The sequence below is a fragment of the Psittacula echo genome, assembly GCF_963264785.1.
Source record: "Psittacula echo genome assembly, chromosome: 16".
Lineage (NCBI taxonomy): Eukaryota > Metazoa > Chordata > Aves > Psittaciformes > Psittacidae > Psittacula > Psittacula echo.
Genome location: NC_137752.1, coordinates 1,309,464 through 1,326,205, shown reverse-complemented (window position 1 = coordinate 1,326,205; position 16,742 = coordinate 1,309,464).

Sequence of the window (16,742 nt, the reverse complement as noted above, 5' to 3'; positions counted from 1 at the left end):
GACAGAAGTTGCCAAAACGCAGCGCTCGAGCACGGGGCTGGCGTGGGAAAGTTGGTTTAGGGAGAAATTTGCCCCAGGCTATTTAAATAAAAACAGGCGTTTTTCTTCTTAATGGCAAATGCCTGTTAAATACAAGCAACGCTGCTCCCAATCGCTTCAGTCGCTGCTGCGCCTGTTCCTGCTTGACACTTTCATCTCCTTATCATGGCAATCGGTGTTTTGGTCTTCTACATTCGAAGTGATAAACATAGGAGGGATGAAGCAGAGATCGGGCCACATCCCTCCTGCACCCCCCCCCCCGCCTGCTTTGGTGTTATCCCCCCTCACAGGGGTACCGGCACCCCCGCCCTAGCTCCTGCTCTCTGAAAAAGGGCAATTTCAGTAATGAAGCCTGAATCAAAGCGGGTAGAGCATCCTGGAAAGCCTGAGCAGATAAAGAGCCAGCCATGGAGCCGGCGATGTAAAACTATCCCAGCCAAAGCTGCCCCATAATGGGATTAAGCTGCGATTCCCTGGGGTGCTGGAGAATGAGGCTGGATTTGCAGGAATGGTCTAAATCCCGATTTATTTATTATTGTTTTGTTCTTAAATAGCAGAGTGGAGGATGGCAAATGGACAGAGGTAGGATAAAGCACACTGATCGTGCCATCCCCTGGCACGGTGGGGATGGCAGCACCTCCAGTGCCTGCAGAGGACAGCCTTCCCCTGGGAAGCACTGTGGAGGTCGGTCCCACCAGGGTGCTGGGATTGGGATGGGGCAATGGACATCCAGCCCTTGCTGCATAGGAATAGGAATAGGTTGATGCCATCGTGTCCCTGCCCCACACGGCTTCTGTTCCCGGCATGGGCACCCTAGGGTTTTCCTCCTTGCAGGCTGATGTAACTGGTGTTAATTGCAGGGTTGCTGCTGGCTATCCCTGCTCCGTGTGTGCAGTCAGCTCAGTCACTCACACGTGGGATTAGCGACAGGAGATGTCCCAGGGGTGTAGATGTCCCCGCACTGATTGTACCTGGGTGAAAGGTGCTGTAAAACCAGTGCCACGTTCAAATGAAATCCCTTTTTTATGGGCTGCGAGGGCAGAGCAGGTGCTGGGCAAGTGCCTCAGCCTGACCCCGGCCAATGCGCTGCTCTTATCCAGCTCCATAAACCAACTGAAACATTTGCTGTTGTGTAAACACAGCCCAGTGGGGTTTATGGAGCTGGTGACGATGAGCCCGGCACCGAGCCCGCCCCGTCCCTGCGCTGTTCCCTTTGGGACATGCAGGCAGTGACTCCGGCTTTCTTGAAGAACAGACCCCAGCCCAGCCTTGTCCCCAGCCCTGGGGCCGTGCGGGGCATGTTTACACCCTGCGCTTCGTGTGCATCTTCTCTCAAAACCATGTTGTATCCTATCATGGAATGGTTTGTGTAGGAAGGGACCCTAAAGCTCATCCAGCTCCAAACCCTGCCGTGGCCAGGGACACTTTCCACTAGAGCAGCTTGCTCCAAGCCCCAGCCTGGAGTCCAAGTCCAGCCTGGCCTTGAGCTTTTCAATTCCATTCCTCCTTTCCTGCTGAGGCACATGGGACTTGCCACCATCTCAGCAAAGAAATTGTTCACCGGAGCGTGTGGAGAGGCCAGGATCAGACCCCTTCTGATACATCACATGAAATGACCACAAAGCATCGCTCGCAGCACTGCAAACCCAAGTGTGGTTCTCAGGGCACAAGCCCGGGCATGAACCCGATACTGGATTTCAGGACGGCCCCGCAGAGCCGAGCACCCCGAGCTGTGCTGGCAATTCCACCCGGATCCGCACTGCTGGGATCTGCCTCTCCCAGGGCACGCGCTCAAGAGGGACGTCGTGCCATGGACACCGGCTCCGGGCAGGGTTCCTGGGAGACCTGGGCATGCTCCTTCTCGTTGCAGGATCCTGGGATGCCACTGATACCAGCAGATAGTTTCAGGGGCATTTCGGTGCCAGCTCTATGCTCACAGCAATGGGATGCGGGATTGGGAGCTCCTGCGCCGGGCTGAAGCCAGCTGAAATTCCTCAGTGATTACAAAGAGAGGGTGAAAAAGCACTTTCCGCACCCCAGCCCTTGCTCCCACCCACCGCCCCCTCTTTCCTTCCGCGTGGAAACAGGAAGATTTGGAGAGGTTTCATTCCACAGAGCAGCTGCGGAGCGGCTCTTCAAACACCCACATCCCCCCAAACACACACAGAGGGGACAACGCAGCTCCTGCCCCCATGCAAGGCTATGGGTACCTGGGATGGCAGCATCGCTGGGTGCCCCCCACCATGGCTGGGTACATGTGTGAGGGCTGCTGTCGGGGAATGCTTCCCACCCAGCTCTGACCTTGGTGCCTCCCAGTAAAAACACCTCCTGGAGAGGGGCCAAGGATAATAGCCAGTTCCTTCTACTCCCTTCCTTCCCAGGCAGCCACATTATCACAGGGCTCAGCCGCGAATCAAAGCCAGGCACACGAAGATGGGAACCAGGAGAGATCAGCCAAAAGATGCCCTTTCTGCTCAGAGGAGGGGCCATGGGGCACCGCTGCCTCCCAGAGCCGCCTGCTTTACCATGGGGTGCCCCACTGGGAGGGGCTCCATGCCTGGGAGAGAGGGAGGACACCCCCAAACCACACTTGTGCACCCAGGAGCCCAGGAAAGCCCCCGTCATGCCCAGCACATCCCTTGTGCCATGGCACCACGGGTGGCAGGACGCTGGTGGCTCTGATGAGCTGCAGCACGATCCCACTGCTGCCATGGTGCGGTGCAGGCACAGGGCTGGTGGCATGGGCCAGGCTGTGTGCCAAAAACCCCCAGCAGCACCCTTCCCATGGGACGGGCTGGGAACCAGCCATCGGAGAGGTGTCAGCACAGTGTGAGCCCCCCCGGCTGCAATAAGCCCAACACTTCAAAGCCTGGGGACCTTTCAAATGCAGGGGCTATGGTGGGGCCCACAGCCAGGGAGGAGCTGGGAGCAGGAGGGGGATCCTGCACCCACTGGAGGGATGGGGCTGACCCCTGCTCCAGCACAGGGATGAGGTGATGCTGCCCATTGGGACCCCCAGCTCCATGCAGAGCCTGCACCCCACTGCAGCAGTGTCTGCACAGGGCTGCTCGCTCTTTGCTGCCTGGACTTTGGAGCCTAGGAGCCGAGCAGCAGCCCAGGTTGTGCTGTGCTGGGCTGGCTGCCTCTGCTCTGGCACTGAGCCGAGCCGTGCCCCTGTGGCACGAGGGCTGTGCTGGGGCCTGGTGCCATTGGAGCTGCTGCATTCAGAGCCACGGTCCTGCTGCACTGAACAGGGACCTGTGGGACGATGCTCCCATGGACACCCAGCAGCAGCAACACATCAAAGTGCATCCTGATGGCAGCGGGTAAACAGGAAGGGAGAGAAAGACAAACACGGCTCCTTGCAACCGACGGGGAGAAAAACAACTCTCCCTCCAGGCAGGAGGTTTGCTGCCCTGTCAGCTGCAACCCCGCTGAGAAATGAGCCAAATGAGCCAAATGAGCCAAAAGGGCTCGGGACCACTTGCACCAAATGAGTGGCTGCAGGGGGCTGAGCCTGCCGGTGGGGGCTGCAGGGGTTGGGGATGCTCATGGGCTCTTGCTGTGCTCAGTGCTCTGCAGCACAGAACAAAATGGGATTGGGACAACTGGTGGAGATGGGGCTGAGCTTCCTCACCCACTGTCTTCCCAGTGCCTTGCAGTGAGCCTGCTGCCAGAGCTGCCCCACGGGGCTGCCCCAGAGTCCAGTAATGGGATTAGGGGCCTCCTTGCCTGGTCATCCCATCCTAATCCCGCTGGGAGGGGAAAAGTCAGGCTGGGACAAAAGGCATTAACTGCGCACGCCTGGCTGTGGCTCACTGACCCCTGTGCCGGCAGCAGGGATGGGGCACCAGAGCCCTCGGTGCTGCTACACGGGTGGTCACAGCCAGCACTGCGGCACGAGGTGCTGAATTGTGGTGCTGGGCACCGGGCATGGGAGCGGGCTCTGGCTTGGCTGCGCTGGGCAGCAGGGGATGGGTGAGCTGAATCACAGCCTCGGAGCAGCTGCTGTCGGCAAAGTTCCTGTTTTCCAGAGAAATCCCCAACTCCAGGCTTGGACAAAACACGTGGGCAGCGGAGCAGGTGCCTGGCCCTGTGCAGGGCGGCTGCGGGGGCTCAGCCCGGCTGCAGGTTCAAAACACAAACACCAGAGCTGGACCGGCCCGTGCTCATAAACTGATGGGAGAAACCCACACTCAATAACACCCAAACTCAAGGTTTCGGGATGGAGACGCCGCTCCTGCTCCGGAGCACAAGCCAGACTCAAAAGGTGGGAAAACCAAAGCAAAGCTTTCCCTAGAAAGGGATCATCCCCCATGTCCCTGCTGCCCTCCAGCCGTGCTGGCTGCACCAGCCTGTGGTGGCTCCTGCACCCATTCAGGTCCCCAGGGCAGCCCAGCAGGTCCCTGTCCCTGCAGGGTGCTGAGCAGTGTGGCCAAAACCACCTCTGCACTCATGGGAGCTGACTTACAGGGTTGGAGGGGTCATTAACGTGTGTTATTAATGTGTTATTAACCGCTATTAACAGGCACAGGGCTGCGGGAGCAAAGTGCATCCCCGGCAGCAGCCCTGGGGAGAGCCCGGGGTCCCTCTGCAAAGTTCATGTTGGGAACACAAAGTGGAAGAGCCCCGCACCCCAAACCTCAGCCATCGGGGGGGGACACCCAATGTAGCCGCGCTGGGCAGGGGGGGGAATGGCCCCATGTGGAAGTGGCTTGGCTTTAGCCCCTGTGGCTTTGGTTTGCTGAGCGGGAGCGAGATGTTTTCAAACCTGAGCTAAAGGGAGGAGGTTTGCAACGGAAATATGTAACTGACTGTAAATAATGGCTTTTATGTGAGCGGTGCCCTGAGCTGAATGAGCTCCAGCAGCTCTGTGCAGGTGACAGGGAGGGTGCTGGGTTTCAGGCTCCCATCACCACCGCAGCCCCCCGATGCCTTGTGACGGGTTCATAAGCTGAGAAATGTGATGCTTTGCAAGGTTCAGTAAATATTAGGACTACTCCTCCCTCTCCCCGGTGAAGGTTTAATTGCTGGGTTAATTCATGACAGCACAAGGGGGGGAAAATACCCATCTGGGAAAATAGGACCTGCTAAATAGAATCCATTAATAACGGAATAATTGTTCCTCTGCATGTGATTCAGGCAGCTACCTAATTGTTAATTACCTCGATATGAGAATAACAGGTAATTATGAGGCTGCATCACGAGGAGCTGACTTTTTTTGTCTTCCTGCTTCTTCTCCGTTGGTGGATGCTGGAGCCGGAGCGTGTCCCAGCAGGTCACACCAGGACTCGGGCAGGTTCCTCCTGCCAGGCTGAGGTGGGAGCTCCAGATCCCAGCCACATCCCAAAGCTATTGAAGCCCTTGGATGCGGAACCCAAAACACACAGCGGGGAACCAGCCCCCTTCCTTACCCGTGGGACCCTGCCCATGGGGAGCGCGGAGCCGGCTCCGCGCAGAGCAAACAAGAAGCAGAAGTTGTTGGTGACCTCGGCTGTCAAATTCCTCGAGATTACTTTGTTTAAGAGGCATTCTTGGAATATTTTATTCCCATTTGTCTGTTGCAAAATGTGCTCCCTCTACAAGTGCGCACACACGAATACACACACACACACAGAGGCCCCAAGCAGAGACAGAACCTTGCCTTAAGCTTTGTTTGACCAAGCAACGTCGTTGGGTTCCATTTTCTAGAGAGGAGAGGACACAGGCAGGCACTGCTGAAGGTGCTGATAACATCTGTGCAATCAGTGACGCTGCGGCTGGTCAGTTGCCATCACCAGCTTCATGCAATTATTGCCTTTGGCTTCACGGAAAGAAGAGATGCCAGCCAAGAGATGGCCAACAATGAGGAAACTGGGACATGGAGCATGGAGCAGGAGATACCCAAACCCACGACCGTGGCCCGGGGCATGTCCCGCTGCCAGCAGCGTGCTGTGGAGGCAGGGATGCTCTCCTCATCCCGGCTTCCTGCAGGCAAAAATAGCCCAGGCCGGGTTCCTGTGCAGCTCCTGTATTTACAGTGGGAATGGCTCCGTGGAGCTCTGCCCTCCCGCCCATCACCTGCGCCTGGGGCCGGAAACTCTGTGTTCCTCTGTGCATCCGTGCGTGTCTTGCACCACAGAGGCCTTGGTGCTTCCCACGGCATCACTTAAGTCAGGCCCCTGCAGCGGAATCTATGTGGCTGTGTTCCTGTGCACTGGGAATGGGGATGGTTCCAGTCCTGGGTGGGATCCCTGTGGTGGGATCTGTGCAGTGGAGATGCTGGATGGGCTCAGCTTGGCTGGTGAGGGCAGGGCTGGCACAAATCCCCACCCACAGTGGTGACAGGAGCTTGTTTTTCTAAGCAAATCACCAAAGAGGCTAAATATACATTTTCCATTCAGCTCCCCAAAGCAGCGATAGCCCAGAGCCTAAAAATAAATCCCTTTCGATTGTGCCTGGGCCAGAATTAGAGTGCATCGGACCAAGCCCTGTTCAGTTCACCCCAACCTGAGCCCTCGCTCTCCCTCTGGGCTCCCAGTGGCACCAGACAGTGTATTCCCATGTCCCAAACATCTTCCATAGCTCCAGCTCCTCCATCTGATGGATGCCCAACTCGGAGGGCTCTGGGAACACAAGGGACCAGACTGAACCTGGTCCTTGACCTTCCCGTCCAGCCCCAGCTCGTCCCCCCCCGTGCTGAGCTGCTCCATCTCAGTGAAATAACACATTTGTAAGGAAGAGGGGAAAAAAAATAGCCTAAACCCTGTAAAACTGGAATTGTGGTTCTCCGGGGATGCAGCGTCTGAAATATTCCCACAACCTTTGCATAATGCATTGCTCATGTCAGACCTCGGGAGGCAGAAATGAATAGCTAACAGCAAGCAGGCATGGCACACACGTGGGCTCTCCTTCGCTCCGCGCTCCCAGGGGCTCCCTGCTCCGGGGATGCTTTTCCTTTACATCCAGCTCAAATGATTCTGGTTTAAAGACACGAGAAGAAACAGAGCAGAGCGGAGGCAAGGAGCAGCGGTGCCAAACAGGAAATATTCAATAAATGTTTATCCTCCAGCACAATGGTGGGGATTCAAAAGTTTTCTATGGATGTGGTTTAAGGGTGAAAGGGTGGAGGGGCTTTTCCTCCCCCTCCAGCCTCTGAATGAGCAGGAGCTGAGCTGGGCTCTGCCCGTGGCACTGAATTCCCTGTCCAGGCTGTGGCTTCCTGCTGCTGGACCAATTGCACCCGCACAGGGACGGGTCAGGAATCAAAGACTTCTCCATCAGCCAGGACACTGCCCTGAGTGCGATGCTCTGTGCCTCAGTTTCCCTGTGAGACCTCTATTGCATGGATAACCAGAGCTGTGCTAAGCAGCCCGCTCCCAAACCCAATCCTTCCCTCTGCTTTCCTGGTTCCCCACAGCTTTTTCCCAAACCTCCCTCCCCTCCCCCCCAAAAATGTGAAAAAATAGCTCCATCTGGATGCTGTTTCCAGCCAGGCCCCGGGGCCGGGAGCCAAGAGAGCAGCGCCGTGAACGGCAGACGTGGGAGCGGGGAGGATGTGACAGGGAAGCTGTGAGAAAAGCCTGAGGTCGGCGAACCTTCGGCCTCGCCGTGGGAGCCGCTCGGCCTCGCCGGACAGGACTTGGCAGCCGGACACACCGGGTGATGCCAGCCCCAAGCCCCAGGATGGAGGCAGCCGGGGCTGGGCAATGTGGGGAGAGGTGCTGAGGGATGGGGAGAGGTGCAGAGGGATGGGGAGAGTGGCGACAAACCCCAGCTGCACCAGGGCCCTATTTCTCTCCTCTTTTAGAGTGGGGCATCCCATGGGGATGTGGCTGTGGCTGTGGCTGCTCCAGGCTGTCGGTGTGGAGCATCCCCAGGGATGCAGCAGCAGCTCCAACCACTGCTCCCGACTCCCCAGGCTCAGCCATGGAGGTGATGGGGTGGCTTCCCGCTTCCCAGGCTTCCCATGGCAGCACGTGTTATTTATGACCACAGGTTTTCAAACCCAATATAAATCAGTGTCAGCAGGGGGGGAGCAGGGTCCCTCCATGTGGTGACCATGGCACGAGGAGCAGGAAGGGGACAGGCACAGCTGGCGCAGGAGGAGTTAAGCTGCCCGGCATGGAGAAGCCACCTCCATCCTCCAAAATACAATCGACCAGGAAATAAACAGGAGCTTGTGTTTGTTTCAGTTCACAAGTGAAAAATAAAAGGATTTCCTGCGGGCTGAGGCGCCCGGGGTCCCGCAGCCGAGCCCCGCGCCCATTGTTCACCCCAGTGCGGCCATGGGGGACATTGTTCCCTCCGAATGTCCCATCAGATAAAGGAGCTGAAAACGGCTCCCGGGGCTGTGCCGGCGATGAGTATTGCATGGCCACGAGCATGCGGCAAGAGCGAGCCCATGGGTCTCATCCAGACACTGGGGATATCAAAGGCACCCTGCAATGGCAGGCAGTGAGGGGATCATATCCTGTCTTCCACCCCAGGGCTGGGATGACATCAGGCAGTGACACCCCAGTATGTTCATGGGTGACCCCCAGCACCCATGGGGTCCTACCACCTCATTTGGGGCTGCAAATGTGGGCTGGACCCAGACCTGTGGGTCCAAGCAGTGGAAGGGTGCAGGGAGGTCGAAGTTGGCACATGAGGGTTTCTCTCCATCTCAAAGAGGGTTTCTGGTCTTCCTCTTTTTCTCAGTGAAACCTCAGTGAAGCAGTGAAACCTCACGTTTCCGACTGTGCCGTGATGTTTGCTGCCTGCGGGGTCACAACAACGGCACCGGATGAGTGCAAAGAAAACAAACGTTAGGAAAATAACCCTGCGCGGAGCACAGGGGGTGCTGAGCCCAGAGCCTCCCAAACACAGAACCCCCCCCGCTGATGCTGATGCTCCTGGAAAGCAGCGGAGAGGCAAAGGGAAACCCTTCTGCAGGGCTGTGGTGATGGTGATGAAGCTGGTGGCGCTGGTGCTGGTGGTGATGGCGCTGGTGCTGGTGGTGATGGTGACGGTGGTGCTGGTGATGGAGCTGGTGGTGCTGGTGGGCTGCACACCTTGGTGTGAAGTGCTGGGCCGGGCTGCAGCATGCTTTCACCAGCAGCCTCACTGATGTGCTAAGAGCATCTGAAAGCAAGGGAGAGTTTGCATTTCAAGTCATTCCCCACCTGCCACCCTTGCAGAGGGATGAGAGCACTGCTGGAGCCTGTGGAGGATGTTCTGGAGGTCTCTTGGCAACGTCTGTTCTTGCCGCAGCTGGTGCTGGTGACCGGCATCACCTTCCCTTCCCGCTGGGACAGTAAACCTGCTTGGAGAGCTTCCACCACTCTTATTCCATCATTAGCTCGTGAGCTTTGGCAGTCCATGAGCTGGTGGCTTTGTGGTCTCTCCAGTATCTTTTATATGTCCATTACCCCACTGCTAAATCACAGCATGGACAAGGAACCAGCTCCTGCTGCTGGGCGACCTCAATCCTGCAGCTCCCTAGGAGGCACAGGGTCCTGACCCAGTTCCCTTCCACAGCTACCAGTGACAATGCTCCATAGGGAGCTGGGATGGTTTTGGGTGCCCAGCCTTCCCCTCCCTGTTCCTCTGGTGAGGGACATGAAATCTGGGCTCGTGGTGCCATGGGGGAGCAGCTTCCACTTCACTAAAACCCCCTAGAAACAGCGGTGTGGTGGGAGCTTGTGGTGCTCACACTCATTCTATGGGGTATCCATAAGCATCTACAGAAGCTGGAAACTGTCATCTGGAGGTAATGCAGTGGCTCCTCTGGGTGGGACATGAGCCATGGGGATCCACTCGTGTGGGGCTCCCTGGTCTGAAGCTTTCTCCTGATATGACCTGGTGCCAGCAGCCTTGGTGAATAAATAACAGCGAACAGGAGCAGAGGCAGAGAAGGATCTCGGGCAGAGTAAATATAGTTCATATCTTCCTTTTTCTTCCCTCCCGCCCGACCTCAGCTCTGTTTGGTTCGGGCTTTTTCTGCTCTGTTTTTTTAGCCAGCGTTTGATGGCAACATCCCAATGCCACGTTCAGGCTGCTGAAAGCGCCTCATTCTGCTGTGGCCGGGGCAGCAGCTCCCATTGATGCTTCGAATCACTGGGCAGCCTCTGGGTTGGAAAAAGACAACACTACTGCAGCACTCGGAGGGTTTTCAGAGCAAAACTTGCCAAAAGGGGAATTAAAAATGGGTTTGCTTTTATGGTGCTTTTTTTGCCTTTGTAAACTAAAACCACTGTAGGTCAGAATCACATCTTGGCTGCTGGAGCAGCCGGTCAAGCAGGGATGCTCCTGCATCCCTCTGTGCTGCTGCCACTGGCTCCTCTGGTTTTCCAACTCACTAAACCCAGCTCCAAGCCTGGTGCCTGGTTACCCAGTGCTCAGCTGGCGTTCTGGGGGGGAATTGCTTTGCAAATGCAGCTGATTGCCACATGAGAGCTGACAGTGCAGTGCATGTTGTGGTCTTCCCATGGGCTGCAAACCACTGTGTCTGGGTTTGGCTGATTCATTTTCAGGCATTTCCCCCTCCTTTGGGGCTGTTTGTTGGTTTTCCTCATCAGCAAAGCTAAAGATGGAAAGGCAAAACGGGTCCTGGGTGGTGGCCGGATTATAGGATGTCTCAACCATTCCCAGTTGCCTTCCTGACCCTTGCTGCTTGGTGGCTTGTCCTGGGGGTGCCACAACCTTTTGGGGGGACTCCAAGCATGATCCCAGCACTGAGTCCTCTTGCTCAGAGCACACAGGGTGTTCCTGGGGTGATGGGGATGGAGCTGTTGTTCACATGGGTTGTGCGGGGGCAAGGAGCAGGGTCCCAGCTGCTCTTCACAAGCAGGTGAGAGATTTCACACCCATCAGTGAAGCAGGGACTCCATGGGCGAATAACAACACCCAGAGGGATGTCACCTCTGGGAATGCTCACCCTGGAGCTGGAGCAGCCCCGCTGCTGTCCCTGCCTGCTCCAGCCCCGCCATGGGAAGTCACTATTCCCGGGGCCATCAGCACAGACAGGAACAGCCCCGCTCTGCTCAGAGCATCCGTCCCCATGGAGGAACAGAAACCTGCCCCATAACAGCAGGGACACGCTCCCCATCGGGCAGCCCCAGCAGCCGGCCTGCCATTCCCACAGCCGGTTCCTAGAAAACCAGCTCCCACAAGGTCCCAGACACTGGATTTGCCCAACGCAGCTCTGCAGACAAATCAGGAATGATAATAAGGAAGCAGCCAGCCCTGCTTTGGTGTCCTGTGGCTTTCTGCTTGCTGCATATTGCAGCTTTCCACCATGGAAGTGGCTGGTGGGGCTGCATCATGCACAGCCCCTCTGACCTCTGGGCTCCTGCTGCAGAGGAGCACTGGGATGTGTCAGGACCCAGCAAGGTCAAGCCTTTGCTCCTGCCTCCTCCTTGGCTATGTCCCATGGAGCTGATGCAGATCTGGTAGCCCATAAGCTCAGCAGCCAATCACCTGCGCCTTGAGCCTGCTGGTCCCATCCCATCTCCTCCCACCCCATCCCATCCTGCACGACCTGCCAAGTGAGAAAATACCGAGACAAGCAACATGGCAGGGAAAAGGAGCAGTGGCTCCTTCCGTGCCGTAACACATCGCACAGATAAGGCAAGAAATCCCTCGGGACAAACCTGGGGGGAGAAGGAAGCAGGGGGCATCCCCATGGGAAAACACATCCCTGTTTGGGCAGCGAGGACCAGAGCGCTCGTTACTCATGAAAAAACCCCACAGAAGTTCTTTTCAGGCATCAGCTTCCAGTAACAAAGCCAGATTGATGGAAAAAAAGTGCTTTTATTTTTCATTTGCCAATGGAGCAGCTAAAAAAAGGACGCAAAGAATAAGTGGGGGAATGTAAAGAGTCAGCTGAGGGAGCCGGGTCCCAGGGGTGTGCAGACAATGCCTCCTGCCCCTGGGCCTTTAATTATTGTGCTCAGGAAATCAAACAAGCGTGCTATTATTGATTCGGAGGCAGCGTCGCTTTCCATGTGTTTCACAGGGGTTTGCCTGGGCAGCCCATGGGCACGGCGGGACCATTCCTGCTGAGGCTGCTCAGAGCACGAGGAAGGACCAGGCAGATCCCTCTTGGACTGGCATCGGGCATGGGGGGGTGTGAGAGAGGAGCTGTGTCCACACTGAGGTCCCCATGTGGCAGCACTGCCTGGTTTGGGGTGCTGAGGGGATGAGCAGAGCCACAGCTCAGCCCCATTGCCCAGTGCATCACTCTTGGTGGCTGGCCATGGACTGCCGGGTCCCAGTCCGGGATGGAAGGATGCTCAGTGCCTGCATCCCGATGGGCATATACCGGGGTGCCCTCCCCTCGCTGTCCCCATCCTCCCTCCCTCCACGCTCCCCTCCTCCCTTCTGCCGAGCCCCGAAAGGAGCCCTTGGTCTGTTGTGTGAGTTGCAGCTCAAGTGAGTTTTATTCAGCTCCGCTAACCTTGGCAGACAGACCCCAGGGAAAGGGACAAAAGGACAATTGTTTGCAGCAATTTTGCCCTCAATTGGTTTCCCCATCAGCTTGCAGAGGCGCAGCCAGCCCGGCACTGCCTGAGGAGCAGCATTACATTCAACTCGCGCGTTGGGAGCAGGGGAGGGGGGCGGAGGAAATTAAACTTTTGGGCGCCGCTTCTTTCCTTTCCAGGCACAAGATCTGAAATGGTGGTGAGGAAAAGCGGGAGAGCCGCGGCGGCCCCGCAGGATGGCAGCGGGTGCGGGTGCTTCCAGCCTTGCCGCGGCACCGCACGCACCCCGGGGCAGGATGGGGAGGCTCAGCCGTGCCGGGGGCGCTGGCTGGGATCAGCTGGGACCTCGCTTTCCAACACAAGAGGGTTTCCAGTGCTCCCAAGGGAGGTGTGAGGACCCCACGTGCAGGCGATGTGGCCGCACAGGCGGCACCGTCCCCTCCGTGCGCCCCGGGACATCTCTGCACGTTTGAACTCCAGACCAGCAGCTTTTTGGGTGCCTGCTTTTTAGCAGTGGGGAACACGCCCGGGCACATCCCTGCGGCGGGAGGGAGCAGGGAAGAAGCACCGTTCCCCAGCCACCCTTTGCTGTGCCACGTCCTGGTGCTGCGGGATACGGTGGCAGATGGATGCAGGAGCACCCGGAGCAGTGTGTCCGAGTCCCCACGAGCCTCCGTGCTGCGGTGGTGGGTGCTCACGGCCGCTGCTCCATGAGGGGAACCTGGTTGCAGCACCAGGAGCAATCATGGTTAATGCAGCCCTGGAGGCCAAATTCCTTTCCTGGCTCTGGAGGGTGGGAGCTGGGTGGGAGTTGAGCTAAGGGGAGCTGCTCAGGTCAGTGCAGTGCCTGGAGCAGGAGGGAGCCCTAGCATGGGCACCCCAGACTGGATCTGCTGCGGCATGGCTGGGCTCAAATGGGGCATCTGACATCCAGCAGAGGGAAAGGGCTGGGAGATGCTCGCTGCTTTTTATCTCCAGTATAATTAGGTAATTAACAAAGCAAATGAACTTCGGTTTCTATCTCCAGGGCTGGATTTGGCAGTGTTTGCCCTCGTTTCGGGGCTCTGTGAGGAGCATGGGGTGAAGCAGGGTGTGTATATGCTCCCAGACATCCCCCCGACACCTCCCTGTGCTCAGCAGCCGGGTTGAGCCCGGGCAGGCTGCGGGGCTGTTATGGCAGCTCAGCATCCACGGAAAGCCCTGATTTTCCATGAGCTCTTCGCTCCCAGCACCTGGCTCTGGGAGGGACCGGTCCTTGGGACAGGGCAGTGCCTCCTGCAAGCCCATGGGAGGGTTTCTCAGGTCAAGGCTTCCAGCACAGAGCCTTTGGACCATTTGCTCCCGTGCCTTGGGAGGCTGGAGCTCCTCTGGCTCTGCCACAGTGGAGTTTCAGAGATTCATGCCTGGAATTTTCTGCAAACTTGGCTCTGAGCTCCTACAGAACTGACTTTTCACTTCCTTGCTTGGTCCCTCTTCCCTTGGCCTGCGCAGAGGAGGAGAGGCAGGAAGCGGAGCCTTGTGCCATCCCAAGCCCATCACTGATAGAGATTTTGGGGAGAGACAGGATCTTTCTTGCCAAACCACTTTGCATCAACACTCAGCCCAGACTGCTTTTGCTGCAGGGACTGGCAAAGGGAGAGGCTGCAGAACAAAGGAGGAACTTCTCCGCACATACCACACACAAATATTTGCCGTAGCAGCAGGAACAAAATAGCAAATTAGCAGCAAATGAGGTGATTCTGTGCTTCTCCAAGTTACCAGGTAGGAAAGTCCCAATTTAACGTTGCACTGGGCAGGTGAAAGGCACCCTTGGAGCAGCATCAGCCGTGCCAGCGCTCTGACACCAGGTCAATGTATTCCTCCCCACCGCTTCCTTCCCCAACGGCTGCTCCCTCGTCCACCAGCTCAGAGGAAAGGCAGGAGTGGAGGGAGGCAGAGCTTGGCTGTGCCGCGCTGTGCTCAGGCAGCAGCCGGCAGGGAATGCCATGGAAACCCGCCGGCGTGATGCCGAGCACCGCGTCCTCCCGCGCTGCGGCTCGGGGAAGCGAAGGGGACAATGGGGCTGGAGCTGCAGAGCAGCCGCCCCAAGCTGTCCTACTTTGCTGCTTGGCCACATCTGTGAGCTGTCAGTGCCCGCACGGCTTCACCCTCCAGCATGTCTCAATGGAGGCTGCCCTGGGGAGCCCATGCAGGGAAAGGCAGGTCTGTGGGGATGCTCAGGGACGGCGTCTCCACTGAATATGGATGGATTCCGCTGCCCTGGGGGTGTGCAACCAGGCTGTAACCAGCCAAGGCGCTTTCTCGGGGCTGATAGTTCTCTTTATTTGATTTTTAAGCCTGACTGGTAAATGCCCCAAAACCCCACAGAAAAAGGCACCTCCAACTTGCTTCTCCATCACCAGCCCTCCAGAGCTAAGAAAACAAGGATTTTCCCATCACAGGTGCCCACTTTTCCATGCGTGAGCAGATGTGGCTTGGCTCATGTGCACCGTGTTGGTGTTTTGTGTGGGTTTGGGGACCCACTGGGGTTCCTCCTGCTGCTACCCCAAGGTCTGTGGGTGCTGGGTGCTCCCTGAGGAGGAGGCAGTGGGTGCTGGGGGGGCCAGCATGCCCCGGCAGAGCCGTGTGGGGTGCAGCAGCATGCCCGCATCAAAGGGAGGATTGAATTAAGATTTCCGACGGGGCGAGATAGTGAAATGAGCAGATCTGGGCCCTGTCTGACAGAGGCGGGAGACTCCCTCTGTCTGCAGCGGCACGCCGCGAGCATTTGCATTGTTAAACAGAGCAGCTTTTAATTGACATCGTGCTTGGAAGCACGAGGAAGGAAAACTCGCGAGGCTCTTTCATGTCTCCTGCAGAGCCCCGGTCACGAGGAGCCAGGGTCGGGGTGCTGGGGCAGGCAGGGTGCGACCCACTGCCTGCAGCGATGGAGCGGGGCTGTGCTGAGCTGCTCCCACTGCATGCCCAGAGCCTGGCATTGCGCAAGGGGAGCATGCGGGGAGGTTTGCATAGTGCAGGTTTGAGGTACTTAGGGGTAAAGGTGAGCAGGTCTCAGGAGCAGCTTCCTGTGCACACACACCCCGTGCCCAGCATCCTCCCTGGATACTGGTGAACCGTTTGCCTGTGGCCTCTCCCCAAAGCACTCAGATGTCCTCTTGCCCTGCATCAGCACAGGGGTCCTATATAGATCTGAAGGATGCTCACCCTCGGCAGCTCCATGAGCGCACAGGCAGTGCTGGCAGCAGGAGGGACATGGACACGGACACGCTGGTAGGGAAAAGCCATGTGAGGAAACGACGCCAAATAAATCAGGCGGATTCATTCAGCTCCGGCTCTGCCCCGGAGAAAGGGGAGCCTGTGTGGGAGCGCCAGGCGTCCACCTGCCCGCGGCGGCAGCAGCTGCCCCGGCGCCCGCCCCGGCGCCCGCCAACCGTGCCAGCGCCGCGTCAATGCTGCCTTTGACGGTGCCTGCCAAGGGCCGAGCGCTGCCGCCCCGCAGCATTGCCAGCAGCGTGCCAGGGGGCTGGAGGGTGCTGCGAGGGTGCTGCACCCCAGCCCGGCTCTCCCAGCTCCCTGCTGTGACCGGCAGCTGCGCGCTGGGCTCCCGTCTCCTCCAAGCGCTCCGGCTCCCTGTGCCTATCTTTATCCACCCTCCAGGGGCAGGGGCACGCAGCCCCCCACCATTTGCTCTGATTCTTGGGATGTTCCACGTGCCGCAGAGCCCGGACCCCGGCGTCGCTCCCCAGGGGGCTGGGAGAGGGGCTCACGGGCCTTTGATCCGCCCCACATCTCCCCATGGCTGGATTATGGCCCCATGGACAACTGAGCCCGGCACGGCACGGGCACAACTGTGGCCGCGTCCTTCCCGGGCATCAGCAGCTGAGTGCAGGGAATTGGGAAGGCGACAGGAGCCGCTGCTCGTTTTCCTTCCCGTTGTTCCCGTTGTTCTCCTCGTGGCTCAGGGACCTGGAGAGGCTGGGAGCCGGGACGTGCCGGGGACGGACCCCCCCCTCGCCCCGCCAGCTGTGACACCCGGAGCATGCGCTGCTTCCGGAGAGGAAAATGACATAATTCATACCCAGAATAATTCCCTCCTCAGAGCAAACCCGGCCCTATCTATCTCCCGCCCGACGGCGAGGCCCCCGGCCCCTCTCTTGTTTCCTAATCTCCAGCTCAAGCCGAGGGAGACCGTGGGAGGCGGAGGAGAGGTCCGGGACGGTGCTATTTAAGATGTGTATATTGCAAATCAGCGCCGGGGAG